The following is a 12,363-nucleotide window of genomic DNA, read 5'->3' on the forward strand; positions in this document are numbered from 1 at the left end:
TCACAGGAAGCCCGGTGATTATCGGGCTTCAGGACTTCGATAAGCTTCACTACCAGGTGTCAATGTGTGGTGTTTGTGCGGTGAACGACGGCCTTCTGACCTGAGGTGTGGACGGATTGATAAACTCTGTGGGTCATCCCCGGGGTAGAAGATTAATCTCAGTAATGGAAGCGAGGTTTGGCAATCCTGTGTCATCTGAGGCGACGACATATGAAGTACAAATCAGGGGAGTTCATGTTTAGGAGCCCCAGAGCTGTTTGTGTTGCAAGGTTGGAGGGTTGGAGACATTTATGAATGAACGGACAACGACAGAGTGGAACGACAACAAACGCCTGTGGCTGTAAGGGTGGAGCAGGGTATTGATAAAACTCTGTTACTTGCTTTCTAATTTGCCGGGAGTGGCTTTGTTCATGGTGAATGACTCATATTTGGTTTGTGAAAAGCCCTTCTAGCTGGTGTTTATCCTCTTACAGCATTACTAAAATCCATTTTTTTAACAACTTGATACAGGAATAAGTAAAACATTTTTTGGAAATATGTACTTTCCCGTTGAGAGTAAGTTGACAATTATTAAATTAAGATTTAAATACCAAGGCACTCACAAGGACTTCCAATTGTGTCTTAACCAAGAACGCAGTGCCTATAAATGGCATAAAACACGACACACCACAAACAAAAAACATTCATAAATGGAGGCAATTCAGTGAATGTCCATGAAAGCTGAGAGGAGACGTGAAAGCCCCTAAAAGCCTTAAAGAAAACACTTTATGGTCATCAGCTCTCTATTGTATTCAAAATTACACAAATTAATGTGATGGCAAAAAGACACTTATCAAGTGTTAAATTACACTCGTTAATATTTGATCCCGATCAATTCTTGTTTACTTATTACCTTGAGGTGAAATCTGAATCCTTGCTGCTGGCTGCATCTGGTGGAGGCCATTTCAAACATCAGGGAAAGAATGTCAGAGGCTTTAAATATACTGAGAGTTAATATTTTATCAACCTCTCAGTCCCGGGGCCTCCCCCCTCTTACATCCCACTCACGACTCTAAGATTGTGCACAGAGAACAAACGGGAAATCTGTAAAGCCTCAACTGCATTTTGTTAAACTTCCCTTTCCACCTCTTCCTACCTCACATATGCTGGTTGTGTTGACAATAATTTAGCTTTTCTCTGCTTATCAGTTCAGTAATGCATGTTCCCTTTTCTAGAAAAAGTTGTCACGGCCGATATGAAACACTGTCTTATCAGAACAGTTACAACAGAGAGGAATCGTTTAGAGAAAATGAAATCCTGATGAAAGGAGGACATTGAAATGTGCTTGATAAGCAGTCCAATTTAAAATGACAAACAGAAAATTAGCTCAGCAGCAGAAGGAAGGTAGCGTCTCCTCGTGTGTGTGTTTGTGTGTAAGGGGGTGTTATGGTGAATGTGTCCCACTGGGCTCACAAAGCTTATTCATTATGTATGCAGTGATCTCTTGATGAAGAAGAGGGCCTCTTGCCTCAAAACAAAGCAACATCATCACTGTTTGGATGACACTGCTTGTGTTCCTTCGCCCAAATCCACAAAGATAGAAGACCAGCTGTGAGTGAATGAGTGTTTCGAATTCATTGTGGGCTTGTTTTTTGGAGGAAAACTTGCATCAGATGCCCTAGAAAGGCACACGCCTTAAAGGGGACATATCATGCTTATTTTCATGTTCATATATGTTATTTGGGGTTTCTACTAGAATATGTTAACATGCTTTAATGTTCAAAAAACATGTTCTTTTTCTCATACTGTCTGTCTGAATATACACCTGTATTCACCCTCTGTCTGAAACACTCCATTCTAGTGACTGTCTCTTTAAACCCCCCGAACCATTAATTTACTTCCTGGAGTTCAATTTAAAGATTCAAGATGCCGATGGTCATTCCGGTTATACAAGTACAAGCGTGTGAAATGCTTTCGCAGTGAGGCTTAATAAGAGAGAGGAGAAAAAACATAAATTTAAAAAGACATACAAAATATATGAACAACACACAACTTTAACCTATTGTACTTGCTGTAGCTGTACGCACCTACAGTTTTTCTGTGCTTTTAGCGACTATAATCTAAAATGTGGGTGTGTTCACACCTAAACACTACTAAATGATTAGTGATCACCTCACTACTCATTTATTGCATCATTTATTCCCAGAACACAATGAAATAAATAACATAAACATTTACCTTGCCAAAATTGACAAACTATGAAAAGACCATTTTTAGAAGTGAACAGGATTATCCGTCAAATTAATAAACATTTTTTAGTTACTTAGGGCAGCAGAACAAGCTGCATTGTAAAATAAACACTGACATATTATACATTCGTCAGGCTGATATTTTCAGCCTGACGAATGTTAGTCCAATCCTCCAGTTCCCTTTTAGCTCTATTTTTGTCTCCAACAACTCTTGAGGTAAACATCTGGCTCTTTAGCTGCTAAATGCCCCACTGTGTTCACCAGCTGGTTGCTAACTGTTGCCGATGGAAATTATGTTGTTGAGAGCGGAGAGTGAACCAAAACAGTAAAATTTTGAGGCCCTTAAACCTCTCACATTATACACAGTCATTTGACCCATTGTTGATATATGAAAATATTGATTAGTGCAGCTTAAACTGCAATACAGCTAAATAGTATCTGTGCTGCCTGACCCTTAAATAAAATAATAAAAAGGTGAACATCTGGATCATGATGTAAGAAATTGGAGCTGGTTGCCTCCTGACATAATGGGGTTCCTGGTCGGAGCGTTCATGTCAGGTGCAAGCAACAGGGAGGAGAGATAGTGAAGGAGGTTCAGCAGCTTGCCTTCATTTATTATTCATGTTTGATCAAAGAGAGTGACGCAGTAGAAACCCCCTGGAGGTGAACAAAGGACTTAAAGTGGCAATCCTTAACAATTCAGTCCTGGATGATTTAGGTTTTCTATTTGAGTAAAAACAAAGACATTGTGCTCAGAGTTTAGCAGTCTGGAGTCTTTGGGCTGCGTCCACAATATCATTCTAACATGCTATTTATCAGAAGTGTGTGCATATGTTTACAATGGAGGAAAACTGTAATACTGCATTGTTTTTTGCAGGAATGTTACAACAGACACCCAGTTTGTAATACTGCAAATGTATAAGTATTACAATACCTGTCAGTGGGTCATGGGCTAAATCACCATTGTGTTACCTGTTCCGATAGATAGTGACTCAACAGACATTTATTTAAAAGAAAATCTTTGAGATTGCCACTTTTAACAGAATGGATGAAATTATGTCGTGTCATGTATGTTCCTACTATTTCTACAAACCTCAAAGTATTATTTAAAACAACGGAAATAAGATATGTGTTGGGCAGTGATTCATACAGCAACACAGCAGGAATATGTCTGCTTATCAATGAACAACCATTAACCCATTTATTTTTTTACTAGACTGATACTTGAGTGTGTGAAAACCAACTCCATCACCTCTGCAATCTTAAAGATTTATAGCTTTTCTATTCTCCCAACCCATGCGGTCACAGAACCGCAACAATGGCCGACAATGTTCCACTGGATAAGGAGATACCCGGTGTTCAGGGTTGAATACAGAACCTGTCCGTCTGTCCCCAGTGACATGGCAGCAACCAGGGCTTTTTCAGCACCTTTTGAGACGCACATATGCCGGGATATCTGTTTCCTGCACATACCAACACATGGAGGCTACACAAGGCAACCAGAGACCTCACGAGTATTCAGCACAAGAAATATTTTATAAGCCAAGAAGAAATGCTGTTCCAGGAGAGTATACACGCAGCAGGGGATTGCATGATGGTTATTGTGTGGATTTTAGAGCTGCACTGTAGTGATGAGGCATATATTTGCCTCAAATAACAAGGGAATGTAAATTATCTTTATTATTATTATTCAGAATTACAACATTTGCAATTATTAGTTTACTATGTTCAATGTTTATTGAATAGTGGCGCATCAGCGTCGTCAACCACAAATTACACAAATAACACAAAATACTCCCGAGTAATGGTAACAATAGTTCTGCATTGAAATTGATTGCACATTTATTTTTAATCGCTTGTTTGCCCTGTATTGTTTTTGTCGTTAATTCTTCATTTATAGGAAGGTAGTTAGTGAGCACCGCTAACTACATTCATAAAAATAATGCATCTGTGCATAAGAGTGCAATAGACAACCTGTTCTGTTAATATATCTTCCGAAAAGTAACTCATACTTTTTGTTACTGAAGAACGCAAGTTACGTGACAAATAAATCAATGTTGACTTCTCGTTTCACATGGGGAACAAACAGCAGTTCCCTGGATCAAAGATTGTTGTTTGTTGGACCCATCTACCTCAACTCCCTCCTGGTTCATGATTACTCGGATGACTTACAAAATTATTTTGTGGGATATCTAAGAATTGCGTGTATTACTTTTTGTAGGTATAGCTAGAAATGCCGGATGAGACCAGTCTGCAATAGGCTATCACGCTTAGTCAGTGTTCACTTAGACGAAGATTCTAGAGTTGCTGCACTTAGGTGCAACGATGTTTCAAGCTGAATGCTAACATCAGCATGTTCTCATGATCAAAATGACAACGCTAACATTTATTTTTAAGCAGGTATAATGTTTACCATGATAACCATCTTAGTTTGGGGTGATGATGATGGTGCTGGATGAAAAGTCAGGGGAATATCATAATATATTTGCATAAATGTTGTTGGCAGCTACTTTGTCAGAACCTACAGTTTTGGACAAACTAAAATGTTGACCTGATGATGGTGCTGGATGAAAAGTCAGGGGAATATCATAGATATTATTATTTATATGGGGACATAAATGTCTGTACCAAATTTTGATGTTGTATAGTAGATGTTGAGATATTTCACTGGTTAAGTGAAAAGTTTGATCAGCTACTGGCAATACTTTGTTGTAATCCATGTAACATTTTTTGAGATTGCATCTGGATAAAAGTTTTGAAAATGTATATATATATTTTAGAACACATTTAAATCAGTTGACCACCAAATCAGATAAAAGTCACAATGGAGTAAAACACCGTGAAGCTCTGTGATGCCTCAACCCATAAACATGCCATTCTCATTGTTGCTTTTTGTCCATCACAACTGTCAAACCCCACTGACTTTCAACAAAGACTAAATGGACAGGAGAGAGGGCAGAGGGGTGAACACGCACACCTGAAAGCTGGCGTGTGACCAATGAATCCTACGTACCTGTGTGAAATATGATAGAGAGCCACGCGAGAGCACCTGGCAGGCAGACGGACACATTCAGGACTTTACTAGCGATGAGAAAAAGGAGCCGTGTGCTGCACAAACAGAAGTTTACTTCACTTTCTGGCACGTTCCACTGAAGGGGGGGGGGGGGGGGGGCAGAAGGACAAACGGACAAGTCAAGGGAACAGAGTTTCTATTCAGAGATGACAAAGAACTTGGAGGTTTTAAGTGACACCTACTGTCCTCATGTAAAGGTCGAGTGGATTGTGTTGCTGTTGATGCATTAGTACAGTATTTATAACAAAATAAAGGGCTCCAGTGTTTCCTGTGCAAAAAGCTAAAATAACACAATGTCAACAGGAAGGATTTGTTTATTTACATTTTACCCAGGCAGACCAAAACGATTGAGACCATGTTGTTCAAAACATCTGTCCTGTTTATGGAGTATTTAACTGTAACTCGGGTGCCTTCTGTTAAAACCTCTGACTTTAGAGAGATTTACAAATGCTCCTTAAGACTCTGCCGTTGCCTGTTTGGATATTTAATCTAAGAGGATCCACGAGTGAGTTAAGACAAGCTTTTTTCAGCGCCGGATAACAAGGTAAATTCAATTTGATGCTTTTTACAGTGTTAATAATGAATAAACACATTTTAATCAAATTTATTATATACAAATATATATGTCAACCTTGAATTTTAGACCGTTTTTAAATAGATGCCTTTAAATGTAAGCAGTAAAGCTATGCATGTTGTGATTATTTTTGTAGTCCCAGTAATAGTTGTTTAAGTATATAGTTGTTTTCATTATTATATTAGTTGCCAATTTATTGACCTAAACCTCTTGACCACTTTTGTTGTGGATTACATTTCACCGTTCAGCTGAGTCTTCCTTCATTTGGTCATCATAGTTGAATGTTTAAAAAAAGCAGCTGAGTTTATATCTGATGAATCTCACCTATAATTCCTCACTAACGTATTGTTTTGTACCTCACAACAGGCCATATGGGATCATGAGTAGGAGACTCTCTAACTCGGTCGGCTTTGGATGAGCTGGAAACGCCTGCAGCCATGGATCCTCCTTGTCCAACGGTGAGCAATGTTGATGTCAAAATAGTGGGTGGTGCATGGAATTCATCCTCGATGTGTTGTTGCTGAATGGAAGATAGTGCTTGTGATAGTGCTCTGAAGGAATCCACAGTGTGTCATAGCATCTGCTGGTCAACGCTTAAAGATGTTTTTGTGTTCTAACAGCAGAGGAAGTGCAGAAAAAAATGAATGGATGTTCTCAAAAGAAAGTGTTATTTAATCAGTGAGTTTAAACCATTAAGGATTGTGGTGTTAAACGTTGTGTCTGCTCTCTGATTGGTTTTCCTGTGAAATGCGGGTCCAAAGAGTCATCCAAGATTAGCACTTGTCTTTTGATTAGTGAGGCTCTGGAAACAATCCAGACATTTCAATTAAGTCTGTAGTATTTAGTCCACACTGTTCATCTATGAGGGTGATTCTCTCGGCTGATCTCCTGTGTTGCATAATCTCCTTAGTGGAGTAACAGTCCTCAGAGTCAGCTTCGGGGCAAATCCTCCGTCTAAACAATGAAGGGGGGACTGAAAAACTATTTTCAATAATTATTATTGCATCAAGAATGTAATGACAGACCGAATGACGTGCTTGTTACTTCACTTGGATGTCTGATCATCACTGTGCAGAATTACCTTTTATGCAGAATTTTTCTATTTATCTCCTGAAGAGGTAAAGTTCTCTGTGATCACCTTCTTTCTGCATTTTAGACGTGTAGAAATGAGCAGGACTTTGTGACATGACAACAGAGATGGGGACTGGGACTTGTGACTTGTGCTCAAGTCGCACTTAAGTCTCACACACAGAGACTTGACTTGGACTTGCAAAAAAATACTTGTTAATTATACTATACGGTTGTACTAGAACTGATGTTGAAAAACAAGTTACAGTTACTATTTCATGCATTATATATATGTTAGCAATATTTTCATGTTTCCCTGAGTAATGTTAGTCTATAGCCATATTTTTCAATATTGCATTGCACAAGACTGCTAAAAGTGATCATATACCAAACAACAAATCAATGCTAAAACTGTGTGCTCATAGATAAAGTAAAAAGACTTGACTCTAGCTCAAAGACTTGAAAAAAGGACTTGTGAGAATCTCTACTTCACAACTAGACTTGAAGTTGAACCTGGTCCAATAAGTCTTGAAACCTCCAGTGCCCATAGACAAAATGATATTTGAATATTTATTCAATGAGGGTGAAATAGTAGATGCAATTTTAAGAATTTCTAACTAGGTAATGATACTTTTAGTGAAAAAACAAACTATACATAAACAACAGAAACAATTTTTCATAGCAGAGTATTTTTTATTAACGATTTGTTATGTCGTAAACTTTGTTACCATAAGGCTGTAAATAAGGTTATTTACACTCATGTCATTATAGTGAACCATTCACAGTTCTCTACTGTATTAAGTTAAGTAATACATTGTTAAAGGACGTGTGAAACTCAGGAGGGCAGGGAAGGTTTTTAATGACCCTACAGAGTTTTCAGTTTGTCACGTGATTTTAGAGTTTCATTCTTCTTTCCAGGCAATTATTGTCTTTAATGATGGTGAAAGTGAAGAGAGGACAGGAAATGAGGAGAGATAGGAAGAAAGACATGCAACAAAGGTGAATATTAGTCGCAGAAACAGAAAGTGGTTGCTCTCTCTTCTGGCTGCCGGTGTTTAGGTGTTAGAATCTTGATCTGAATAAATCAATGTTTTTAATCCCTCTTAGATATTTTCATGGTTTTGGGATTTTTTTAAGGTGCCATGCAGGTTGTTATTAAGGATTAAATCTCTTACTTGATTATATTAGAAATATTTTCATAATTTAAAAAAAAAATTGTATTTCTGTTTAAGATTTTGTGGCATTTTTTGTGTTATCTTTCCATTCTAATTGAGGCTTTAAATTTTATACAAAACTCAGTGGGGATATTGCAGTTACATGGTCGGGCCACCAGGGGCGGCCCTGCAGTTGTTATTGTTTTTTTAATGTATTCTATTATAAGGACCATAAAGGAATGTCCAAAATAATTCAATAGAAAAGATAATCTATTGCAAACCCTTTTTATTTTAATGACACAATTATCAAAATAATTTCTTACATTAGTCTTTAAAGCTTCTTGTGACCCATCTAGATATCAAGTGAACCCACAAGTGATCCCCAGCCTGTGGTAGAGAAACCCCGATCTCTTGTTGACACTGAATCCAGATGAACTTTTGGCACTCTGAGGTTTCTGGTGAACACATGCTGGTGTTTTAAGCTGATGGGGGTTTTCTATACTGCAGCTCGTATGCCCTTGTGTGCTCTGACCCAACCTTGTATGTTATTTGCAATGAGGAGAACCTCTGCCGCAATATATAGGATTACTAGACTTGAATAACCAGCTGCCTTTACAACTGCTATAAGATTACCAGGCTGGAATATCTAATCCGTGCCACCTGACATGCACTTTGAAATCCTGTCATCCTTAATGGATGAGCATATGGGCTTTTGAGGTGGAATTACTTAGATCATGTGCACAAGATGAGGAGACCACATATTTTGTTACTTTGTCTTTAACAAAGACAAACAGAGAGTGAAGGGAAAACACATGCAGGAAACTGGATCAGAAAGTCAGAAAGTCAGACAAAACATCTGCACGCCGTACTGACAGCTGCCAGCATATTTAATCCAACAGAGCTCTTCATCTTCCATAACCAATCACTCGAACCAATAGCATTCACAGAGCAATATAGAGACACAAAAACTCAGGTGGTCGTGATCTGTATGACTGGACCAATCAGAGCAGAGCTGGATAATACTGTGTGATACTCTCATACAGGGGAATACAGAAATAAACATGAGGAAAATATGATCTATGTATACATCAAATCTAATATATATCAAAAATGATTTCAAGGTAATGTAATCTACTATCTACTAACTTCTATATGGAAAAATACATAGAGTAGATGATGATAAATTACTTGCCACAAAGGGTTTAAACAAAAGCAGGTAAAACATGGCAATGGTCCAAAATTTGAATTTATAACAACAAAATGTTTTCAAAAAACAAAAACGGAGTGATAATGTCCCTTTTAACATTCATGCCAATAAAGCAAATTGAATTGAATTGGAAGGATCACTTATGGAGAGTTCAAGCTCATTATTTAGCTGTCCGACCTTCAACTTTACTGTTTTAGTTTTGGCTTTCATAATGTCGTTTGAAGCTCTCTCACTGTACGTGCTACACAGGTAGCGACTAGCTGTTGAACAACGTGGAGCATTAAGCAGCTAAAGAACCAGATATTTCCTTTAGGAGTAAATGTAGACCAAAAACAGATTTTCTAGGTGGATAAAAAAACACATCTCCAAATGATAATGTTTCTCTGTTACTCCTTGGTGGTACACCTATGATAAAATCTGACGACGTTGTGTTCACAGCTTGTTTCCAAGTGGCCCAAAAAAAAAAAGAAACGTTTTTCAGGTTTAAGTTAAATTCTGATGTACTTTATTGGAGTGTTTCCATTTGATGTTCGTTTATACTACTACTCTGCTCCGTTTCATAAAGTAATTCACTTTTTACTCCACTACATTTATTTGAAAGCTTTAGAAACTAGTCTTACAGATTTACAGATTAGGAGTTACTGGTTCCTTTAAGACGCTGACAACGTAGTCGGAACGTTTCATGACCGGTGATCTTTGTTTCATGTCATCCCTCCTTTTCCTTCCCTCATTTCTTGAATAAATCGCTATTGACTAAAAGTAGATTAAAAACCCTGAAAACTAAAGTTTATTAGAAAACAAATGATACATTTTGATGGATTTTTGTAGATTAAACTAACCAAATAAAAAAGAAATAATGGCTCCAAAGATATTATATGTTTTGTTTAAGGGTTGACTTTAGAACGCTTTCAATTCACTTATGCATTCATTAGTTAGTTGGTTGGTTTAGTGCACATTCATCAACATTGCTGTAAATATGCCAGAACTGGCCAAAGGGCTACTTTTCTCATCTGTTGTCCCTAGACAGATGTTACAAATTCACGCTAAAAAACATATAAAATATCAGGGTTTAATAAGCATGCAGACTAATTCTAAAAAGAGAGGAGGATATTAATGTTATTAAAAAAAACATGCAAGACATTATACTGCATGTTCAGGTACTAAATAAACTATCTTAATACTTAATACTTACTTCGCTTCATTTAAGTCTTCACAGTGTTGAAGTTATAATTAGTTTTTCCTGAGTAAATATTCCTATCAGGCGTCCATGGCTCAAAGTCGAGCTCTGTAAAAGTGTGCAGGAGGTGTTTATACTGATGCAGCATCAGTATAGTTCACGCACAAGCACGCTGGTGGTGAAAATGCTTTGTCGACAAAGTCTGTTAACGAGTAAGGTGACAGTGTCATAGAGGCTGGTGCTGGACGCAGCGAGGGAGGGAGGGAGGGAGAGGAGGGATGGATGGATGGAGGGCTGCGTAGAAGGACAGAAGGAGGGACGTTATCCCTCCGTTACTCTGACAGGAGTCCGGAGACGAGTGACACTGCAGTAGCTGCAGTCCACCTCACCTCGTAGCTCGTATCTCACCCATTTACACACCCCTCTCCCTCTTTTACTGACACAAATCGTTTAGCAGGGGAATGGATCGATTGTTTACCCTCTGACTGCCTCGCAGAGTCCATGATCGCCCCCCTCGCTGTCCGTCTTCCTGTCTCTCTTTGCCTGTAGCAAATTCCATCATGAAGTGACGGGTCGTGTCTCAGCGGACTGCCTTCTCAATGACATGTCCAGGACATTGCAGGATCATAGAAGAAAAGGATCCATATATATATATTTATATGGATCATCTCGAGTCCGCTGAGTGATGTTTGTGTGTGCACATTGTTGAACGTCCCTGCGACCCTGAACTCTCTGTGTGCATGGGGCAAACCTGGATGTTTATCTCAGGTACAAACAAGTGAATTTTACATTCATTTAATGCACATGTGCGTGAGGACACATAATGAGACTGCTGGAGATGACGGTGTGTGTGTGTGTGTGTGATGATGTATGGCGAAGCGTAGACTGCGAAAGTCTTAAAACAGTCTCCTGTGACCTTGAAGCCCTGTGCCTGCAGTGTTGCTGCTCACGCCGCAATGTTACAGCAAACTCCAGGCTGCAGTGGGAGGAGAGTGAGACGAGGGAATGATCTGTGACTTCGGGCCACTGGTTCTCTATCAGGTAACACAATATTCAACCTATGATGCCAAATTGGCCGCCCTTCGGAAAAAGTGCAAGATTAACTTTGATTAAAGTTTGAGCTCCTCGAGAGAATACAGCAGGACTAAAAAAAAACCTTTCTGTAATTTGAATTGAACCTTTTAATTAGGCTCGTCACACTTTCTCAAAACCACAGAGACACTGTATTAATCTGACAAACCTTCAATAGCTGGCAGGCACAGACGTGCTGGAGTTGGCAGGGACAACAGAAATAAATTTAAAAAAAACACTCCTGCAGGGTTTTTCTTGGAAAGGGGCGTTTTTTTACTCTCAGCACTTACAAATCTATACTTTACACTTCTACTGGAAATGTGTGCCCAGAATAAATGACCTCAATGAAAACCTCAAGTATTTATCAATGATAATGATTTCAGTATAGTGCCTGATTCTTGTTTTTCCAAAGATGAACGGAGGCATGTGTTTTATGGATTTTATCCCAGGCATGCAAGGCTGATTTCTAAAAGAAAAGAAAAGCTTGATTGAGATTTCAGGTATGATTTGGAAAACATTTCATATGATATTGATGTGAATAAGACTTCACTTCAGCGTGTACCTCTGAGGATGTAAACAAGAGAAAGCTGAATCCCCTGGGCACATGTGCGCTGCTGCAGGTGCCGAGCGCTGTAACAGGGGAAGAATGCACTATAATCCCCAAGGTGAGGGTGGATTGGATGATCCCGCATGTGGCTGCTTACTCTGCAGGAAAGAGGGGGGAAAGAGTGGGTCCCACTCTCCCTTTCATCAAACAGTGATTGGCTCCTGCAGGGTAAATCTCCTATCAGGGAGCTTCCTATAACTCACT

Source organism: Anoplopoma fimbria, chromosome 17 (assembly GCF_027596085.1).
Source record: "Anoplopoma fimbria isolate UVic2021 breed Golden Eagle Sablefish chromosome 17, Afim_UVic_2022, whole genome shotgun sequence".
In the NCBI taxonomy this organism is placed as follows: domain Eukaryota; kingdom Metazoa; phylum Chordata; class Actinopteri; order Perciformes; family Anoplopomatidae; genus Anoplopoma; species Anoplopoma fimbria.